The following is a 23044-nucleotide window of genomic DNA, read 5'->3' as shown; positions in this document are numbered from 1 at the left end:
CCTCGGCCTCGGCCCCGCCGTGCGCTCATCAGTCACTGAAGTTACACTTTACACCGCCTCGGTGAGCGCACTCGGGCAGGAAGTACCGAGTGGGTAAACTTCCACCGTCGAGCCGCCTCCGAGGGATTTAGTAAACATTCGGTGACTTTATTTCTGCGGGGACTGATCGGCAGACCTTCCCGCACACCCACCGGGTAATAAACAGCACCATCCGTCCCTGCCGCACGCTCAGGCAGAAGCAGCTCGCGCCGGGCCGCCGCGCCCCAGCCCCCCGCGCGCCGGTCTCTCCACCGCTCCTGCGCTCCGGGGCACGCGGGCGAGCCGCCGAGCCCAGCCGGAGCACCTCGCCAGGTACGCTTCCCAGAGCGACCCGCGTGTTCGCGCGCCGAGATGTGCGCCGCCGCGGCGCGAACACGCGTCCCCACGGCCGGCGGCGCGCTCGCTCCCGCCACGCGCGGCCCGCGGAAGTTCGGCGGCGGCTCCACGCGGCTCCCCTCCCCCGCGCCCGGCCGCGCGGCGGGGGAGGGGCGGGAGGCGGTGGGGGCGGGGCGGGGCGCGGCGCGGCGGGGGAGGGGCCGCTCTCGCGCCGCCGGGCCGCTGGCTTTTTAAAAGAATGCGCCGCGCAAGCCCAGCCCCCAGCGCCGCCGCCCCCCCGCCGTGCGGCTGCCCGCGCCCCTCCCCCGCCCGCCGCCCCTCCCCCGCCCGCCCGCCCGCCCGCCCGGCGCAGGCCGCTCGGGTTTGTTTTGCTGCGCGGCCGCCGCCGCCGCGGGCCCGCGAGCTCATTTGTGCCTGGCTGGTCCCCATTCCTCTCTCCCCAGTGTTGAGTGTCTGAGCCGTTGGCTGCTCCGAACCGTTTGGCTCTTTCCCTTAGTAACAGCTTTTACCTTCTGCCTCAATTCCTCTCCGCGCTCGCGCCTCCCCCGCGCCCCCCCGCCGGCCGCGCGCCCCCGCCCCTCCCCCGCGGAGCACCTCGCTCGCCACCTGGGGACCGCGCCGCCCGCCCCCGCCCCCGCCCCCGCCGCCCGCGCCCATCCCCCGCGCCCGCGCTCCCGGGGTTATAATTGCCTCGCACCCCCCGGAGGGGTTATTTTGGGGGTGGTTGGAGGCGGCGGCGGCGGCGGCGAGGAGGGGAGTTTCCTCGTGCTCCATTCCCGGGAGGGGGGAGCGGAGTCGCAGGCCGCCGTGTCCAGGTAAGCGCAGGGGGCCGACCCCGGGTGGGGGCGCCGGGCGGCCGGGTGGGGGTGCGGGCTGAGGGGGAGGGGCGCGCGTGGAGCTGCGTGGCCCGACTCGGCCGTCTGGGGGGAGCCGGGGCGCGGGTGGGGGAGGGGCGGGCGGGCGTCTCGGGCGCCCCCATCCCCCTTTTTCTCGGGTGGCTTTGAAACGCTCACGTGCCTGCCCACTCCTCCCCATCCCCCGCTCCCTGCTCCTGGGTCTGGGGGGATCCTCACCCTAATCATGTTGTCTCCCGAAAATGTGCATCTCGGCCTTGTCCCCCTCTTGCACCCTTCGTGCCTTGACACCCCCCCTTTTTGTGCGTTGTGGATGTGAGGCGGGGAAGCTTTCGGGAAAGAATTCGCAGCAAATTGAATCAAGGAGCCATCATGAGGCCGACTCCTTTATAGCCTATTTTTAGCCGAGGAGAAAGCTCCTCTCGGTGCACGCGATTTTCCCTGAGCCCCGGGCGGCGATGCAGACGCGCTCCCCCGTCCTCCCGTCCCCGCCCCGCAGGGCGCGTCCCCAGCGCGGCGACCCCGGCGGGCCACCGGGCGCGGGCGGCTGTTGGGGGCCGCGCGGGGCGGGGCGGGTGGGGGCGGGGAGGGCGGCCGGGCCGGGCCGGGCCGGGCCGAGCCGGGACGCGCCTGGGTGCGACCGGGCGCCCGTGTCCGCGGCGGAGGCGGTGGGCAGAGCTCTTTGAAGTTGGGTTCAGAAGTGTAGAATTGGCAAAGTTACTACCAGCTTCCTGGTAAGTTTTGGGTGGCACACGGTCGCATTATTTTCTGACAGTGAAAAGGCCACGTTGTGAGAGGGTGGTTTCTCCGTAACTTCCTCTTTGCAACCGATGTCAAGTTCTTTTTATTTTTTACATTTTCTTGCTTTTGAGCAGGAGCAGAGTTTTATTTAAGTGAAAGAGTCATCGGTGGCAGCTCCAGGGAGGCCATGCGTGTGTTAACGTGTTGAGTATTTTTGGAAGTTCTTAATGTGCTAAAATACCCGTGTCTCTGCCGTAGCGGAGGGCAAAAGATTTAGGTTGTGCAATGGTGTGTTTTGTGTCGAATTTGCGTTGTATTGGCTGGAGAGAAAGCTGTTAGGTTACCTAACGCTGAAATTAATTTTGATGATTATACAGGGAAAGTGCTTGAACCTAGTGAAATTAGATTTCTTCATTGTCCAGAGTTACCAGGGATGGGCAGTTTCAGTACCTCTGTGATTTACGGTTGATTTAGGGAAGTTTACTGTTGACTTTCTTGTTTTCCAGTCGAGAACCTTGTGCTCTTCCAAACATTTTGTTAATAAAATATGGTGGGTGAAACGATGTGTTATTTTTAGCCTGACTCTTCGGTCTGAAAGCACCCCTCCCCCCAATATAATTATCTTTCCTTTTCCCCTTAAAGACTCCTTCACTAGTTTGACTAATATAAGGTCACATCATGGTGTTTTTATCCACTTACCCAAAATATTACCCAATAAATATTCCTGTTACACACTGAAGACAGCCAGTGACTTTTTGAGTTTCCAAGCGTTGATTTTTCTTAAGTAAAACCCATAGTCTTTCAGTCATCCTGACTTCTTCGGACTGTAGGTGCTCACTTTTTTTATGGCGTGTGGAAGTAGGGCAGCTTTGTCTGCATGAAGAAAACATGCTTGTTGGATTGTCTTCTGGGAGTGGATGGCAGGGCTCCCAATTATTGAGGGTACTAGAAATAGTTTGCCTTTACCTGTGGGGGAGGGGTTGCAGAAAGTATGCAAGAGAGTGGTTAAACATGTGATGTGTGTTTATGTTTTGCTTTTCTGTCGAGGTTTTCCTGCTTACGTGGATATAGGGGGGTGCCTTTTGTTTTTCATTTCTGCTGTACATAGTCACAATCATTAAATCAATAATTGGCTTTTTGCCATGTGCACGGTTAGATTCAGACCTGATACAGGACAAAATACAAAGTATGGGGGATGAGAACAGTATATGACTGAAAAAAGTTTCTTACCTTGAAGGAAGATAATTAAGGACTTACAAATGGCTTAAAATTGTTCAGAGCTCACCAGGAGTTTGACATTTTTGTTCTAACATACCAACTTTGGTTCTTAATATGGAAAATTCAGTTGGTAAGTTGAATGACTCCTTGCAGAGACTGTAGTTTTGTATTACTTGTGTCAACAAAGTGTTAAACATTTCAGTAACTTTTTATATGCGATATGTTCAGGAATCTTTTTGAGACTTGTGTTCTCACAACCAAATTAAGGCTTTATCATGATTACCATGATACCTGTCTACCAAGAAATGACTGCTGTTACTGTAAGCCTTTCAAGCAAATGAGGGGAAAGGCAGTAAACAGAGGGAGGGGTTACTGATAAAAGGGGATGTGATTAATAAACCTCTAGAACATCAACCTGTTGAGAAATATATTGGTTCATATAGTAATGTAGAAATTAGTGCAGCCTGGTCAGAAGAGTAGCTGACAAAGAATCCCCTTTCCACAGCTTATGGTAGGACTACTAAGAATTTCTGACTCAGCACATTTAGATGGAGTGATGTGAAAAATGTGTTGTTTATTCAATGCTGGAATTATTTATATAAAAAATACCTAAGAACATGAATTGGAAGTTGAGGGAAGATATGGCAGAAATATCACCCTTTCTGGGACTTAATATTTTTCTAGAGCATGTGAATTAGACTCTTCAAGTAATATTTACAGCATTAAAGCACTGAAATGTAAAAAAAGCAGCTTACATGAGACATTTACATTTTGTACTCAAACATTTCCATGGTAGAGAAGGGTTGGGACCCCACAGCCGTATGTATAGTAAAGAAATGATTGTTCACTCTGCAGAGCACTCTGGCACCAACTGTACCTTACAGTTAAAAAGCAGAGCACAGCAACTGTCCGTGAGAGCTGGAGATCTGGCTGCTTACTGCCTCTGGGATTCTGTTCAGTAAGACTACAATGAATAGAGCCAGAAGAAAGGGATCTGGCTGGGCTGCCCTGTAGGTGGTGTGAGGTGCTTTTTATGTCACTTACACCACAGGCTAATCCTTTGAGGTCAGTAATGCTGAGCTTTGTTTGTGGCTGATGAAACAGAAGTGCAAAGAGTTTAATTCACTTGTTCATGGACACAAAATGATTATGGAGGATGTGTCAGGATACAGACGTAGGTCTGGCTGACCCCTAGTCCATGTTCTTTCTAGATGAGCATATTTGTGACGTTGTCAGTGTTGGCACGTAGGTGGCCTTACAGAAACCTCATGTGTTAGTCAAGTTTGTGTTTCTGTAGTTGGGCCTTTCTGCTAACTAGGTCAAATGAGTGTATGGATAAATGAAATTCCTAAGATTCATATCACTGCGCTTAACTCCTCCCTAGCACTATTTAACAAGATGCAATCTTGTTGTAAGCTGGTGTATTTCCTACCTTAAGATTGGTAAGGTTGAAAGAAGCCTCTACGAAATACTGGTAAAAAATATTCCATGCGTTAAATTAAGGTGGAAAATCAAATAAGCATGCACTTAATTATCCTGAGAGTATGTATTCCTGAACACTTGTGTAAGAAAAGTCATTTTTTTATCTTTTTTTGGGGGGGAGCGGGTATTGGGTATTGAACTCACAACCTGCACTTGCCAGACAGGCCCTTGTGCCACTGAGCTAAATCCTCAACCCTGAAAGTCATTAAAGTTTTTGTGTTGTGCAGTGACAGGCTGTATTCCTGAGTCCCTGTGTGACCTTGAAGTGATTCCTGCTTTGTCCTGGTTTCTTTACTTGTGCAATGGAGTCAGTCTACTTCATTGATACATTTAAGTGAGTAAATATGTGTGTGAGTTGAATAGATGAGCATCTTAGAGCAGTTATATAGTGCAGATGAGTTTGATTTTGAAGTTTCTTTGTATTTTAGTTGGTACTAGTTTTAGTGGAGGCCTAATGTCATAGAAAACATTGGACAGTTTCTTGAGTTTTGGGGCAACATACTTGAAATAAAGTTAGCGTGATTTATTTACTGTGAAAAGTTGTGATTTTAGACTTACATACGTAGTGAAGAATTAGATGGATGTTATTGCTGGGGATTGAATGTAGCTACTTGATGGATGGTGGTGTATTGGTGACTCTTGCGTGCTTTTGTCGCTGCTGTGTAAGGTTTGGATTTTTAAAAATTACTGCATTTGAAACATTTTTGAATTCTTTAGATTAAAAGAGAGCTCAATATGATTTGCCTTTTTTAAAAATTTAATTTGTCTTTTTTGAGACAGGGTTTTACTGTGTAGTACAGTCTGACCTTCACCTCACTTTGTAGCCCAGGCTGGCCTGTAACTTGCAGGAATCTTCCTGCCTCAGCTCCTGGTGCTGGGCTTCCCGGTCTGTGCCACCATGCTGGGCTTTGATCTGCTTCTTAGGCTGGACTGATCACTTTCAGGAGGTCTGTCTTTCTCACCCTCCCGCTCTTCTTTCCTTTCTCCTTCTCTGCTTTCCCATTTTCCTCCCTCTCACTCTGGCCCTGGCCCTCCCCATCTCTGTGTCTGGAATTGAACCTGGGGATATCACATTGAGTGAACCTTCTGCTCCCTAAATAGAGGTTGTTTTAGGGAAGGGTCTCCCTAAATTGCCTAGGCGAATCTTGAATTTGGAGATCTCTGGCTTTAGCCTCCCAAGTAGCAGGAATTCGGTGGCATTTGCCACCGAACCTGATGCACTTGAGTTCTTATTCCATGTTTTCCAACTCAGTTAATATCTTTTGTCTAAAGTATCTGTGAAACTTGGTTTATTTTTCACTTCTTAGTCTTTTTAAAAAGATGTTTGTTTTAAAAGGAAGAAAACAAAATGAAATAAAAATGATAAGACAGTAGAAAATCCATAATGGTTACTGTATTGCATAATGTTAACCTCTAAATAGTTGATCAGATTGCTGGCTTTGGGTTTGCAAAGTCAGTCAAATAATGCAAGCATTAGGTTGTTTCTTCAGTTGTATCATCTCAGCCTGTGTTCCTCTGAATCAGCCCGTTGCTCATGGAGTGGGGGTGGTGACTCCCTTCTTGGTTCTCCCTGGCCACCATGGCCACCACTGGCGCAGGGGTGGGACGGCGCTGTGTAGCTTCCTTCCTGATTTCTCTCTCGCTGGCGTAAATTTTTTTTTGTCCAGTAATATTTGCTACTGGTGGAGTTTTTTTCATCAGGGCTGTACTGGGCCTTTAACAAGTACTCGTGACAATCTCAACAGCTGATATTCTCAGTTTAACAGTGAAGTAAAGGGGCAAGGACAGGGATTTAGGCCCAGCTTGGCTGAGTGACCCAGCAGTCTGCTGTCCTCAGTGAATGAAGAACAAGTGAGTGGTTTTAGGTTTTGGTTATTGCGTTAATTTTCTAGTTGGTTGTCCTAAGCAACCTTTTTTTTTTTTTTTCTTTCCTGTCTTCCATAACTACTGACAGTGTAATTTCTTTAAAATACTGGCTTCATCATGTCAGCTTCCCTGCTGGAGAACCCATAATGGATTCCTTTGCCAACTGGATTGAGTTCATGTGCTCAACTCTGGCTTTTAAAGCTGCCTTCTACCTAGTCAGCTGTGTTTCCTGCCCTTCCCTAGCTGGGATGGATTCTTGCCTGTCTCATATTGTGCAGCTTTTCCATGCTCATTACTTCTCTGATTTTGTTCATGCAGTTCTTCCCTTTGTCCTTTTTGTAGCTTACTTTCAGCCCTGCTTCTTTTATGAAGCCTTTTGTGGTATTTTGACACCGGTTACTTCTGAGATTCTGTTACATTTAACGAGTAGAGCAAATCCCAAATCTCATCATTCTTTCCTGGGTCTGTGTCATGTTGCCTCAACTACATGTTATGCTTCTTAAAGAAAGAGAATATTTCTCTTATTAGTATTTGGCAGAGTTCTTGCCAAGTACTTTTGGTTTTTGTATCAAGGTCTCTGTACACTTTTCATGTGCAAGGGCTTACATTAGCACAGTTTATGTTAACATGAGAGCAGTGATAGCCCTGTTCCACATTGATGGTAAGACAGAATTTATCTTTCAGACTTTGAAAGTTTAGGTGTATTACTCCCATGTAATTGTTTACTTCCATTGTGATGATGTCAGAGTTGACAAGGAAGAAAGAGAAAAGAAGTGCTGGAGTTAAATGAAAATGAATAATTTGTCATTTTGATTCTAACACAGTGTACAGTAGTACTGGTTTTGAAGCCAAACCTAGTTAGGAGTCATGTCACAGTAGGTTGACTTCAGTTGTGGTGAACCTGCGGTACACATCGTTCTTTTACGACAAAAGATGTTGACATGAGTTGTTTTTTTCTGAAACCTAAAGATTCAGGTTTAATTGCGGTTTTTGTTTTTTTTCACTTCACAAAAACAAATGGGTTTGGGTTGCAGTTTGGGCACCCCTAAATGTTCCCCATCACTGACTTAACTGGTTGTAGAGGTTGGTTATTCCTTACCAGAAAGACGTGGGACCCAGAAGCATTTAGAATTTTTGATTGTGTCAATTTTATGGTGTGCTCTCTTTGGAAGAAAACTCAAAACAAATGTGAAAGTTACGTTTTGTGTATGCATTGTGCAAATAGCCTGAAATAATTTTATATAGCGTTTGTATTGCATCTTGTGAGATGCCCCGTGTGGAGTTTTCCACTTGTTGGATCATGTTGACAGAATGTTGTGGATTTTGGAGTGTTTCGGATTTCCAGATTAGGGACGCTCAACCTGTTTGTGTGCTTGGCGTTTGCATTTCCTTTTCGTCTTTACAGCTGTTTCCTTAGTAGTATAAATGAGGCTGGACTTTTTGTTTTTATTTTTTATGTTTTTCAAGTTCAAATCTAGGGCCTCAAGCATGCTAGGCAAGCACTCTACCACTAAGTTATACTCCCAGTCCTTTTTAAATTGTATTTTGAGCCAGAGTCTGGCTCATTTAGGCAGGTTGACTTCAAATTTGTGATCTTCCTGTGTCAGTCTCCTGTGTAACTGGGATTGTAAACATTCACCACAGTGTCTGGCTAAGATTGTGTTTTTACTCTGTTATCACTTTGTGTGTGTGTGTGTGTGTTTCTTTTTATCGGTACCAGGGATTGTTACCACTTTCTGTTCACATTGGAATCTCATTTGAGCCATTACTCTTAATTTGCTAACAGTTAGTTTGGGGTGTCTGTATTACACAATGTAAATAGGTTTAATCTGTCAGAAGAATGTCATTTTACCATCTTCTTCAGTAGGGGTTTTTTTTTTTGGAATGGGGATCTAACTCAGCGACCTTTCTCTCGCCAGGCAAGCACTTGTGCCGCTGAGCTGAATCTCCAGCCCTCTCAGTAGCAGGTTTTTATTGTAGGGCTGTACCATATTAATTCCGACCAACTAGGGTAATTGACTCTAAAGGCAACTAATTTGATGCTACAGCCCTTCAAAATTTTTAATACTTAGTTTTAAAATGAAATTTTCCAGCATTATTTTGAGTTGTATAGAATGAGTTAGGTGCTACCTTCCTTTCTGAGTTTAAGTGTATAACTCCAAATTGATAAAAACCAGTTTCAGTTCTGTAAGAGTCATAAAACCAAGTTTCTGTAAATGGGAGAGAATACCTAGATTAAGGAAAAGTGTAGGTGACATGGATGTCAGAAGGATGAGGGAGGAAGAATGGGTATTGTGTTTAAACTAGAAAATTTGCTCTTTCCCTGTCTACTGAAGGCTTCCCTCGGTGGGTGTTTGAAAACCAGAAAGAAACTTGTTGTTCAAAGAACAGAGATGGTCATTTCTTAATAGAAATAGTCATATGCAATTGGGTTCTGGGTGTTTTTTTTTTTTTTTTTTTTTTCTTTAAAGGCAGAATGTTGGTGTGTAACTCAGGGTCACTCATACCTCACTATGTAGCTTGAAGATTACAGGTGTGCACTTCCAGATCGCCTTGTGGGGGCAGGAGGAGGGGCTAGGGACTGAGTCCCGAGCCTTGGACATGCTAGGCAAGCAGGGATACCACTGAGCTATCCCTCCAGCCTAACGCTTTTAATTACTTTAATACAGTGAAGCTTCTTAGAAATAAGATACCAATCCATTTGATATTTTTGTTTTGTATGAGATCAAAGGTATCAAATTAGCACTTATTTCTTTGTCCTTTTTCGCTCTCTAAACGGTAGAACTTGGTAAGAAGGCAATCAATGACTCAGTTAAATGTGATGTTTTGTGTTTTTTGTTCTTAGCATGTATTTGTTAGAAGGGCGGGTAGTGTTCTAACATGGATCCAGTAGTAGTAAGTCATCAGATAATTTTTTTTGGTGGTACCAGGGATGGAACTCATGACTTCACACTTGCCAGGCAGGTGTTTTTGGCCACTGAGCTTAAATCGTTGGCCCCAGACAATTTCAAAATAATTTTTTGCAAAGCCATGCATGTGCAGGGAAATCACTTAGCTTCTGTAAGGTGTATGTATTGAGATGATAAAATGAGTCGTGTACAATAGTTCAGACTATAATCCCAGCTGTTTGGAATTATAAACAAGTTTCAGGTCAGCCTGGGCAAGTGAGACTTTGAAAGATAAATTAAGAAAGATTGGAGATGAAGCTCTGAGGAGTGCTTGAATGAGGATTTGAGTTCAGTCTTCGGCACCGCCAAAAAAAAGTTCTTAAATTTGTTTTAGAATGACTATATTCAGTATTTCATGTACTGTATGAAAATTGTAAGAATTTGCTATTTGTATGATTTTTGGTCGAGAATATCTAAAAATCTACAGGTTAGAGTAATAATACAGAAATCACTTGACATTAACAGTAACAGACATCTTGCCCAGATGTGTAGTAACTGTATTTTGGTGGTTATTTTCAACTATATGTAGAACACAGCCTATGGACTAGGCTGGGTTTTATGTTTTTCTTTTAATTTGAACAGACCAGTTGGGCAGAGTATATACTAATCTTGCTCCATTTCAGTGTAGTGGCCGTGTCATGTCATTAACACATAGTGGAAGGCACATGGGTCATCTGCTTTGAGTTTCTGAAATAAGGTAATGGGAATAGGTAATAAATTTCCTTAGTAGTTTTCCTGTTTCTTGTTTTTGTTTTTTTGATGTTTCTGAGACAGGATCTGGCTTTGCAGTTCAAGCTGGCCTTCAATTCACTTTGTAGCCCAGGTTGGTCTTGAACTCGCCATGATCCTGCTACCTCAGTCTCCCTGGTACTAGGATTACAGGTGTGCCCCACCATACCCAGCTAATAGTTTTTTCCTTGCATTTTTATGGAATGGAATTTATAAAAATTTATAAAAATATGTATGAACTTTAACATATTACTGATAGCTTTAGCAATGTACTTCAATATTTTTCATATAAAGTATATAGTACATAATGGTTTCTTCACAGTAAATGGTGAATTTTCTTTGAATTGTCCTTGCACTGTACAGTCTGTACAGTATGCAGGTGGGGTTAGGAGTACTGTATAAGCATTTTTTTTTACATTTAGGAAGTAGGGTTTTCTTATTCTGTGCAAAAACAAAACTAACAACAAAATAGACCCTCATCGGGATTAAATTTTGACTTTAGATTTCTTGAAGTCCTGCCAGTGGAGGTCACCAGCTTTGACCGCTGGTGAGAAATGTTTTGCTGTGAATTGTTGTGTTATAGACTAGTCTATGTTTAGTGCTTGTGACTTTCTTGGCACTACTTTTAAAAACTTAACATAGATGTGTGGAAACACCAAAGTAAAAGGACAGGAAAAAAATCCTGCTCTCATTTTATTTAAAAAGGGGAGGACAGTGGGAAGGAGGGTATGCAGGGAGTAGGTTTATGTGGATATGCTGAAATTTACCCTGGAAAGACCCCTAAGAGACCAGCGCTGGCGGCTGGGTTAGTCAGATCATTGTGTCACACGTGGGGAGACTTACTTTCATGTAGAATGTTTGAACTGTTTGGGTATGTCCCCTCTCTGCTCCGTGCGACGTGGATATGCATCTTTACTTTTGTGTTTCTCAGTTTTCTTTCTTTCCCTTTTGGAGACACTCTCACAGTGTACTTTAGGCTGGTCTTGAACTCCGCTTCCCCTGCCCCAGCCTCCCGAGTGCTCCATTACCTTGCCTGGCCAATTTTTACTTTTTATTAGTGTGTGCTTATAGTGGTACGTGGCAAGTACACCATGTGGAAAAAGTGATTGTGAACAAGTGAAGCAGCTAGTCAAGAATTTTTATTCTTTCAGCTTCAACAGTGAAAAGATGGGAAAGGTGTGTTAGTTTCTCTATGCTTTTAGTTATTAAAGAACTGAATCTTGAACATTTTTGGTATTGCTTAGTCTCAGATTTCTGCATTTAGTTTCAGATTTCTTGACAGAATTTGAATACTTACATAATTAAATAGTGTTGGTTCCTTTTTGATACTGGGTCTTCGGAAAAGTAAACTGGTGATTTTTGAGTCTTTTCTAAGCTTCATAATTAGAAGTAATTCAGTGAAAACCCTAAAAGGGGGATTTTGATTTCTTATTTTAAAGCTTTCCTAGGAGTTTTGGAATCAGGTGAAAATTGAGGTTCTCACAATTTAATAGCTTCTTTTAATAATCATGACAGTTTTCGGTAAAATGGGATTTGTTCAACTATGCATTTTGTTATCAAATGGATCCTACTATAACTTGTCAACTTTGTTATTGACTCCAGTCAGATTCCAATTCTATTTTTGGTTCAGTTGGTTCCACTTGCAATCTCATTGACTGTTTAGTTTACCACTAACGGGACATCCCTTCCAGTTGTGCTCATCATTTACAACTTCAGCTGCAGCAGCTGCAGAGAAAAGTGCCACCTGTTTTTGTGCGTTAGGTCTGCTGCCCTGTGAGTCAACACCTAGCCTTCCCTGAGGCAGTGACCCTCTCAGCAGTAACAGGATCTGTCTGATCTAGCAGGAAACTCACTGTAGGATGTTACTGTGCCGAAGAGCTGCAGCCAGATATATCTGGTTGAATCTTGTCACTTCCACTTACTGTGTGTATGACAGAATTTATATAATCGTTCCAGTTGGTTTCCACTTCTGAAAAATGGGAGTAAAAGTTAATTTCCTTCACTGAGCAGTGACTTGGGACTTGCATGTAAAGTGGCATGGGGAATACTCTGTAAATGCTAGCTGCTTCCGCTGCTGCTCGCTATAGTAGCAACAGCTCTAGAGAGGGGCGAAACTAATACCTCTTAAGGGTATTCTGTGAACTTGCTGTGGCTGCTGTGGCAGCTACGATTAGCATAGTTAGAATTTCCAATCAGAGGACTGGGCCTGAGTTTGCTAACTGAGCTCTCCTTACTCTAGAATGAGATTATGTACAATGAGTAGGCTTTGTTATTTGTCTGATACATATGTTAAGTAGTATATTGAATTTTGTCACACTTTGATAAGATGTCTAGTGAAATATGGTTGCTACTTTTCTTAAAAAAAGAATGTGTTCCTTTTCTCCAGTCCCTAACTCGCATACAGTTGATTTCGTGGTCCTGCTTGGGTCAGTCATTTCAAATTTGTAATTTAAATTTTTTTTTTAAAATGATAACATGAGATTTTAATAAAAATATGCATGACATAACAGAAAATGCATATTGCAAAAATAAAAGTAACTTTTTAAGAGTAGATACTTATTTAGCTCAGCGGCATAAGTGCCTACCTTGCAAGCAGGCAGTCATGAGTTCGATCTCTGGTACCCATAAAAATGAAAAAGACCAAAAAAAAAAAAAAAAGTGGATACTTTGGGGTGGAGACTGTAATTTGGTAGAGCCTTCCCCTAGCATGTGCAAGGCCCTACATTTAATCCCTGCCGCCCCCAAAAAGAGTTGACTTTAAATCCTGATATGTTCTCATGTGCTCTTCTATTTTTCATTAGAAACATGCTTTTATAAACCTGTACATTGATTTTATTTAAAAATAATGATTTTATTCAATGAATTAAAAAATATACTTAGAAGAGTACAGAGTTGTTTTTTGATACTAGGGATCGAACCTCGTGCCTGGCAGGTGCTTCTGCCACTGAGCTAAATCCCTAGCCCTTCCTTGCTTTGTTGTTTTGTTTGAGACAGTTTTACTGTGTAGTTCAGGCTGGCCCAAACTTGTGGCGATCCTCCTCCCCTCAGTCTCCCAAGTGGTAGGATTACAGGAATGGGGCAGTAGGCCCAGCTCTGTAATTCTTTTACAGGTTAGAGGCAGTATTAGCAATGAGAAACTTGTTGAAATACTGCATGACAGAACATACGTAAGTCACATTAATTGTTATGTGTTTGAGTAGTGTTATGAGACTACACTGTATTAGGATGCTGAAGTTCAGATGCTCAGTTTTATAAGGTGTATTTTATAATGGTTATTTTAATTGATGTTCAATGTAAAGTGTAAGACTGAGAGAAAATCCACATGCAGCTCTAGATTATGGACCTTGCGCTTTTCATAAAGGACAGTAATTAACAGTAATGAACATTAAACTAAGTATTTTATATCCTATTAAAATAAAAAGTTTGGATAAGTATTTTATTGTTTTAAGCATGTTATATAACATGTAGGCCGCATGACGCTGCACTGCTTGACAGTTGAGTCTCTGTGTGTGATGGTACTAAACTGACATTCTGATCTATGCCTGTGTCACCTGTTTCTGGCACAGATCTCTTCTTGATCAAGAATTATTTGTTAACTTGTATCTACTAATCAGGAGTCTTTGTCTTCACCCATCTTTATCCCTTGATAGAGTGTCTGGCACACTGTAGGTGTGCCATTCATGTTGAGTTGAATGCATGAAGCTAATTGTCCTGAGTTTCCTAGTACAGTAGAGCCTTTCCTTTCTGAAGGTGACTCATACATAAAAATAGAAAAGCAGACATCCACATTGAAACATGCATTGCCTCTTTGACTGGTTTATATGGTAGAAATTGTGAGGATCTGCTTTGATAAACTAGTTTTCTGCTCTGCAATTTTTGGCATGTGTACAATCTTGCAAACTTCATAGCTACAATAGGAGACACAAGAATTATTCTCGACTTCCGGGAGAACATGGCGGACAGATAACAGCAACTACCGGAGGCTCTCTGAAAAACTAGGCTCAGAAGCCAGGTATGGTGCGGACTAAAGAGACATAAGCAGGTGGAGTTATGCTCTGCTGACTCAGGAACGAACTCGGCTGAGAGAAACCAACTTGCAATGCAGTCCTAGTGCTAAAACAGGAACAGAAAAGTCTCGCTGCTGAGGCTGGACCCTGCGCCATTGGAAGCCGCGATTTGGGTTTCCCACCGCGCGGTGGCTGGCTGCCTCTACATCGGCTCGTCAAGGAGAGAGACGCGCGGAAACTCTGAGAACGGGAGTCTGAGAACGGAGTCGAAAACAGGACAGGCAGGGAGGCGTGCACTGACTTGTGGCGAGGTGAGTGAGAGAAACTGACACTCCACTACAGTTTGACTCCAGCGGACTTTCAGGGCCCGAGCAGTCCTGCGGGAGCAGGGCGCAGTGGTGACTCCAGCGACACATTCCCCTCTCGGGCGGGATTGGTGAAAAGTGCCTGGCCTGCGTGACGCTGCCGGCGGACCCCGTAGGCTGGCCCAACCCAGATCCCAGAGCCTGACGGACGCCGGGAGGGGCGGGCCCCGCGTAGGCTGCCTGGTGCGCAGTGGTGAGTGGGAACACCTAACCGGCGCAATTCGATCAGACTGTGGCTGACAGGGAGAGAAGCTGGGCCTCTCATATAAGCTTGCATATATAAGGAACAGAGAATATGGGAAGAGGCAGCAACAAGAAAGGCTCCTCGGCCCCCAATTCTGAGAAACAGGCAATAGCGGACACCGCACCAATACACATAAAGCACCATATAGAGAGCCTCATAGACCAATTCAGGAATGAAGTTATCAACGACCTGAAGCTAGAAGTATGCAAAATAGTTAGAGAAATGCTAAGCCCCACCCAAGAAAAAACAGATGGTGGAATGGAAGAACAGAAAAAGAGGGGAGAATTGTTTGATGGAGAAAACAGGGAAAGCATAGAATACGTGAAGCAGGTTCAAAGGGACTACCAAGATACTAAGAAGTCTATCGAAGACTGGCATAACAGCTTGAAAGAAACTAAGGACAGACTATCTGAACTGGAGGGCAGAATTGTAATATGGGAGAATGAAATGAAAAACTTCTTAAAAATAACAAAGAAACAAACAGCAATAATACAAAGACAAGAAGATGATAAGAGGATCCATAACTTAAGGATTAAGAACATAGAAGAAGTAGGGACACAAACAAACAAATGAACTACAAAAGCTACTCACAGAAATAATCCAGGAGAATTTTCCTAATTTAGCAAAAGGTAAAGATACTCAGATGTATGAGGCATACAGGACCCCAGCTACCTACAACCCAAACAGAGCCACACCCAGGCATATAATAATAAAAATTCCAGAAATTCAATACAAGAACAGAATATTAAAAGCTGTCAGAGACAAGAAACAGACCACTTACAAGGGAGCACCCATCAGAATTACAGCAGATTTCTCTGCACAAACCATCAAATCACGAAGAGCGTGGGGGGAAATAATTCAAGCTTTGAAAGATAATAATCTCCAGCCAAGATTGAGATATCCTGCACAACTGTCCCTGGAAATTGATGGAAAAACAAGGTGCTTCCAGGATAAAGAGGAACTGGGGGAATTTGCAACCACCAATTCAACCCTACAGAGAGTATTGCAGGATATTCTAAAAAAAGAAAAATACAAAGAATCCAGAAATAGTGGAGGCCACAACTAATGGAGCAGAGAACAAAGTGAAGAAGACAAACTGACAGCAACTGACAGAATAAGAGCTCAACAGAAATGAGACAGAGAAGATTGGATGATAGGAAAAGCTATTTTGGAGAAAATGACATCTTAATAGGTAATACTGATTTAGTATCATCTTGTTTTGAAGTCTCATCTAGCTTTTGTCCTTCTGTCTCCAATGGTCTAAATAGGTTGTATCTTACTGCATTTTATTATGTACGATAGTATAAGCAAAAACCTTTTAAAGACAAGGAGATTATACAGAAACCATTATTCATTTTCTGTTAGTCGATTCTAAATACTCTGTAATGCTGTCATTCTCTTAAATGGTTTTACATTGTTTTGATATACTTAATGCTACAGTATACGAAGTTGTACTCAAGGATTTCAAGGAAAGAGACAATATGGTAACTACTTTTAGGTCAGGATTATCTGGTGGTGAAACACTATTCTGCTTAAATGGTTATGTTTTGATCTGTGCTGTTTCGTTGTTATGCCCTCTTTTATCTCAATCTCCACTCCATTATTTACTTTTTTAATACTTTTTAAAAAATTTTTATCCTTTTAATTAAAGGAAAAAAATAGCAGGATATATTATAGTAACCCACTTTGACTTTCCATTACCTCGATTTAAAGCCCTGTATTACTCTCACCATCTGGTTTTTAACTGATGTTCCCCTATTCTGTTTTGCTGGATAGTATCAGGTTCGAAAATTTAGGCATCAGCTGTGAAGATAATGAGATTCATTATAACGCCCATTCTCGTTGACTTTTCTCTACTTTTGAAGACCTACAATGTCTCCAATGGTTTGGTTTTGTCGGTTTTGTTCTTTACTGTTTTGTTCAATTGTATTAAAACTAATGGTATAGGCAATTCTATTAGAGATAGCGGGAGGCATTATGGTAACCATTATTGATCACCTTGTATTATGTTTTCACATTATCTATTATGTCCACCCTTTTGCCTTGACCGATTCTGTTCTGTTATGTCACATTTGGTTTTACTCTCTTCCAAAAAAGTAATAAGAACCGTGAGAGCAATGAAACCCAAAATGTGTAATAGTCATTGTACAAAAGAGAGGAAAAGAAAGTGCTCTAAACTATATAACTGCATGTATATTTAAGTGTATAAGATAGAATATGATATCACAGAGTTTTATTGGATCATTGAACAGAACTGTTTGCAGTATCATTGATGGAATGTCCACTTTACAAGCTTTAATTTTGTGACTTGAACAATTATTTCTAAGATGACAATATGTAATCCATTAACTAGTGATTTCCTACTGTTCATTTTTTTTCTGCAAATCTGTATAACTTGTACCCTTTCTCTGCTTTTTTTTTTCTTTTCTCCTTAAATAAAATTAATAAAAAAAAAAAAAAAAAGAATTATTCTCAAAATCTGCATAGAAGAAACAAAGTGTTACCTGAACATTAACAGTTGGGTCTGAATTGGGATATTGTTTGAATTTTGTCCACTTGTTTCCTGTACTCTTGTATATACTCTTTGGAATTTATTCCACCTTGCTCTTTTTCCCCTTCCCCACTTTAAAGCAATTTAAAGCTTGACCTGATATGATCTGCTTATGTTCAGTGGCTGTAATTCTGGGTTTTTGGATCACAGTATGAATTTTTAGTCCACACACCTATTGATCCCTTTCTCACAGGTTTCAAGTATCTGTTCACTCTATATTTTTTGTTGTGTTAAACCAAACTTTGGTTCATAAGTGATTCTGTGGCTCAGATTGGCTCTTAGTTCTAAGTTGTTCTTTTCCTGATCTGCTACCCAGTCTATCATGGAAATAACTTGTACTTTCTGTGTTTCTACTTTTAAATGTAGAATGCAGTAGCATTAGATTTTCATTTGATAATGTTGAATAGCAACAAGAACAGAATTGGAGAGGCTGGGGGTTTCGCTCAGTGGCTCAAGTGCCTGCCTGGCAAGCATAAGGTCACAAGTTCAATCCCTAGTACTGGCCCCCGCCCCCCAGTGCCCTCAGTTGGAATTGGAGTGGGTGCTTGTGATACCAAGTTGTCATGGTGAGCTGGGGAACACTCTTTCTTGTTAATGATGAAAATATGCAAGAGAATTGAGACATGCGGTGTTTAGGTAAAGGGTGTTGGATTAAGAGGTATGGGTTGATTTGATTGCATTATCATTTGGAGCCTTCCCAGATTCCCTGTGTGAGAAGGGAGATAGTTGAGCTGCTCAATGGAAACTAGAATTTTTGGCTTAAAACTGAACTAGTAAGGATTACTACTCTATTTTGTACTATATTAAAAGACTACTTAAAAATGAGTTTTGTTTTTTTCTACCTTTTATTGATAGTCTCCCCCCCAATCCATTTATTTCATTTCAAAGAAAAAAAAAAAAACCCAAAATTTCAAAACACATCATGGGGCAATCATGGTACATACATTGGGCATTGTCATTCCCAAACTGTTCATGCAGAACACAAAATATCTTCATTCAATTGTCTGAACAATACCAGCATAAATATTTCTCTTTAGTGGACTTCTCAGTAGTGTAACTATGTTATTTTTTAAATATACATGTATATATACATATGCATATGATGTTTCTTTCAGCTTCTCACACTAGTGAGACAATCCTATATTTACACATATGTGTCATATTTCACTTAAGAGTGTGGGCTTAAGTTGTATCCATTATAAATGAGTTTTAAAAATCCATCAGTAAATTTACCTTTTTTTTTTTTGTACCAGGGATTGAACTCACAAGCTTGTGCTTGCCAGGTAGATGCTGTGCCACTGAGCTATATCCCCGGCAATTCATCCGTGAATTTAAAATCATCAAGGATACTACATCTAAGAGATTAGCGTTTCAACTTTCCTCTGAATGTTAAGGCATACCAAGTGTTTCAAAATGGGAATATGTTCATCTTACAGGCCTTTCCTGCTCTTATCTTTTATTTACTTATAGGATGAGGTAGATAACTGTGTGTGTGTGAGTGTGTGTGTGTGTGAGTGTGTGTGTGTGTGTGTGTGTGTGTGCGCGCGCATGTGGTGTCTGTAGGCACATTACTGCCATTGCTTTCCTGCCTCCTGTTTGTACCTGTTTTGGTCACACACTTTTAAGAATCCGGTTGCTTTGTTTCTTCTAGCCTGCATGCCCGCATTTTCTTCCAGGTGACTCTCAGCTGTTTTACTGGTGGATACCTTGGTTGGTTGGTTCCTTTGGTCTGGCAAAACAGCAATCCAAGTGAACTTTGTAGAAGTGAGAACTGGTAGTGACAGGAAAAGTGGCTTATAAAAACTGTAATAGCATACTAATGATCTTTTGAAAAATATGATGAATTAACATGGTATAAATTAAAGGCTGTGGTTTGAAATCTTTTCAAGAATAGATCTCACTGTGAATAGTCTGGAAAAAATCTGGTTAGTAATAAACTCTGCGTCTTTTGAATACATTTTATTTGCCTCTGGAGTTTGAGGTAAGTTTCAGTCCTCTTAGTTACAAAAAGTCAAACTAAATAAAAAGATTTAATTAGAATGGAAGAGATAATGTCAGTTAAAGGGAATTCCTACTTGGTTATGCTCCAACCAGTATGTGTCTGTGTCCTGAGTGGGCTTTTATTTGGTGATAAGTAGGGGGGTTTATGTCAGTCTAACAAGGAAGTTGCTCTGGTTCTTACAATGTTTACCCCAGCATATTCACATTTTTGCACCGAGTAAAAAGAGCTGAGCTCAATGTTCATTAAGCGCTGACCACAACAAGTCGTAAGGGTCACCTAAGTTCTTCCTTTTGACCTAGTTTGGCCATGTTTTCAGTATTGAAAGTTACTAATCACAGCTCTCCCTAATCTTTTTGCCTGAGTTAATTGTGAAGCCTTAAGTATTCTTTAATCAGTTGCCCAATGTGGTGGCTCACAGCTATAATCCCAACCCTCTTGGGAGGCAGAGACAGGAGGATCCTTGTTGAGTTCGAGACCAGCCTGGGCTACAAAGTGAACTCAAGGCCTGCCCGAATTGCATAGAGAGACTCTGTCTCAAAAAGACAAAAAAAAAAAAAAAGTATTCTTCAATCCTCTTATTTTATGTCTCCCTTGCACCTTATTTCCTCATAATGCGTTGTTACTTTTTTAAATTTTTTTTATTTTTTATTTTTTTATTGCATTGTTACTTTTAATGTGACTGCATGAAGTAAAATTGCCACAAATGCATTTATGTCTTATAAAATGTGTACCAGAAATATTTATGTGTATTTTGTCTAGCACAAAAAAGTGCTTAGGAAGTGTCAGTGTACTTTTCTTTCCTCTTCATCAAAAAGGGTTCCATCATACTAAGTGTGAAATTCGAAGGTCCTTCCTTAGCCTAGGATCCCTCTTTCACGCTGCCCTTCCTTCCCCTGCCATGTGACCTGTCCCGGTCTCCTCAGAAGCCTCACTGAACATTTTCACAGTACCTTGCCCTGGCTCGTGTTCTCGCCACACCTGCCGAGCACGCTGGGTCCCGGCTCCTCATTGTAATTGCTTTGTTCTTGGCTTACTCTGTGCTGAGATTGTTGTGTGGGTTAGGCTTTTTTGTTGAGATGTCAGTTTCAGTACTACCACCTTAGAGTTCCATTGAAGTAGCTTCCAGCCCCCAGCCATTTCAATCACAAGAGCCTCTTCCCCCGGTAGTATTTCTCTTTTCCTTTATATTTGTGCTTTGTTCTTTTGGGGGGAGGGGAAGACTGGGTTCAGCCTGGCCTTGAACTTGCAGCTGACATCCTTGTGTCAGCCTCCCTTTACAGCCTCCCTGTCACCCTCTCTTTAAAACAGCTATGATCTTTGGGGTTTTTGTTTGTTTGTTTTGCTTTGCTTTTTTTTATTTTGTCTTTTTTCTTCTCTGCAGAATTTAAACTTTACGAGAACAAGAATAATCTGTCTTGTTATCTCCAGTGCATAGAACAAGACCTGAGAGGTGCTTACTATTTGAATGAATTAATATCTTAGGAATTTTTTTTGTAATTAACAGAAAGCCTTATTAAGTTGGGTCATCCTTTCAGTAGAATATGGGAAATAATTTATTAAAAGGTTAGCATGTAGAGGAGGGTTAGAAGAGATTTTAGTAAAGCTTAGTGACATGTGAGTGTTTTCTGCTTTTCTTCAAAGAATGTGCTTACAAATGATATTTTAATCAGTCTGGGAAAAACAGGTAATGGAATAATTGATAAACCCAATCTTAAAATGTGATTTGTGCTAATCATAAGTGTTAGACTTTCAGAAGTTAACATTTTGTTTTTCTTCAATTGAAGGTACATATTCCATCATTGAAGTAACATGACAAGAGGTAGATACCACCACACATACCATTTATGTTTAAGGTGGAGGTTCAAAAGATTTTGTTGTTTGTTTTTAGCTGTGTTTACCTTGATGGTTATTTCCATTAATGGTACTGAATTGATTTTTGGCTTATTTTTTAAATTTTTTGTCTTTTTGTTTTTTATCAGTACCAGGGATCGAACTCATGACCACACACTTGCCAGGCAGGCACTTATGCCGCTGAGCTAAATCCCCAGCCCCAATTTTTGGTTTGTTTAAGAACAGGCAATCATTGGCTGCATGTGGGCATATGGAATACAGACATGGGTTGAATAACTCAATAATGGGAGGAGCATTAAGTCAGCTGGACTTCACTTACAGTCAGCATCAGACCTATTTGAATGCTACCAGGAATCTATCAGCAGTTCTGCTATTTTAATAGTTTGATTTCATTTTTTCCTAGTAGATTGACTTTCTTTGTATGGTAGAAACATTACTTGACAATGCCTGAATTTTTGTTTTCCCCTTTGTAGTGACTACTTATTTATTTCATTTGGAAAAAATTCTCAAAGGACTTTGCCCCACTTGATTTGAGAAGATGCCTACCGTAGCCATAGAAAAATTGGTTGCTTCCAAGTATTTGGAGGGAGTGGGAAGGGCAGTGGGCACGAGAACTGCTAGGGAGACATACTTCTTCCTCCACTGGAATATGTGTCCTTGTATAGTTAGGAAGGTGGGGCCTTTAAACATGGCAAATACAACTTAAGTTTTTCTGTCACCTGAAAGTGACACATGTTTTGATTTATGGTTCCATGTCTTATCTTTTTTTTTTTTTTTTTTATTGGTACTGGGGATCGAACTCATGACCACGTGCTTGCAAGGCAGGGCGCTTATGCCGCTGAGCTAAATCCCCAGCCCCTCCATGTCTTTTCTGAAAGAGAGAACTTATTCCAAGGACATGGAGAGAAGTCCATGACCGTGCCATCTACCTGAACATGGGTTATGGGATATACATACAACCTCTGACGGGGGCTGGGGGTGGGGTGGGGTGGCGCTCAGCGTGGGCATTGCTTACGCTTGAGGAACGGATTGGAATTTTCTTCACACACAAACAGGAAGGGGAGTTACAGGTAAGGCTGAGGAAGAACCTGAAGTGGTAGGTGTTGCCACATTGGCTTTGCGCCACGTTAGACCACCCCTATAACCCTGCAGTAATGTGTACTAGGGCAAGAACCTTCCATTTGCAAGTAAAGAAACCATTTTTAAAAGAAAGGATCTCATGTCATAATTTTATATACTCTGTCTGTGACCAGCAGGGGAGTTCAGATGAATTGTCTTCTTAAAATGAAACACAGTAAAAAATACATTGCTGCATATTTTGATTTTTCTTTTATTGTTTGTGGTTTTGGTTTTGTGAGGCAGACAGGTTAGGCTCTCAGTCTGGCCTCCTGTCACCTAGGCTGGCCTCTTGGCTCAGCTTCCTGCGTGTTGTGATCATGTGTGTGCTACCTCACCTCCCTGTTTTGGTTTTGTTTGTAGTATTACTTCTAATTTAATAGTTTAGTGAAGCTGATGTTTGAAGATGCTTGGATAATTGTCAGCTGCTCCTTGTACTTTTAATCTTTGAGGAAGATAACCATCTTTATCCTAACCAGACATTGAAATAATTTTAATGTTTGACAAAATTAAATTAAAGATACTTTACTAGCTCACCAAAATAATAAAATAAGTAGCCATGTAGAAGAAGTCTTTTGTGCTCTGCTAGGTATTTTGAAGATTATTTGCTTCATCTGTAACACAATGGACTGGGTCTCTGGGGTACCTTTTGGTTCTGGTGCACACTGACGTGTGATTACCTGTATAATTTAATT

General features: G+C 42.0%; 1 protein-coding gene across 13 annotated transcripts in view; it reads left to right on the top strand.

Annotated features, from left to right (window-relative positions):
• The first annotated feature begins 217 nt into the window (after positions 1-217).
• Positions 218-23044, top strand: part of Tbl1xr1 (TBL1X/Y related 1) — a 169060-nt gene continuing 146233 nt past the window's right edge. For 4 of the 13 annotated variants that reach the window (XM_063227190.1, XM_063227183.1, XM_063227194.1 and 1 more), the window contains exon 1: positions 1824-1963. The gene's annotated coding sequence lies outside the window, so the exon portion shown is untranslated. Of the gene's footprint in view, positions 352-1014; positions 1191-1823; positions 1964-23044 lie in introns of those variants that run through there. The other 9 variants (XM_063227191.1, XM_063227184.1, XM_063227185.1 and 6 more) reach the window with 7 other exon arrangements.

The sequence above is a fragment of the Cavia porcellus genome, unplaced genomic scaffold (genome assembly GCF_034190915.1).
Source record: "Cavia porcellus strain 051 isolate PalLab524CR breed Dunkin Hartley unplaced genomic scaffold, mCavPor4.1 scaffold_17, whole genome shotgun sequence".
Lineage (NCBI taxonomy): Eukaryota > Metazoa > Chordata > Mammalia > Rodentia > Caviidae > Cavia > Cavia porcellus.
Note: the sequence above shows the minus strand (reverse complement) of the source record. Positions and strands in the feature narration are given on the sequence as shown.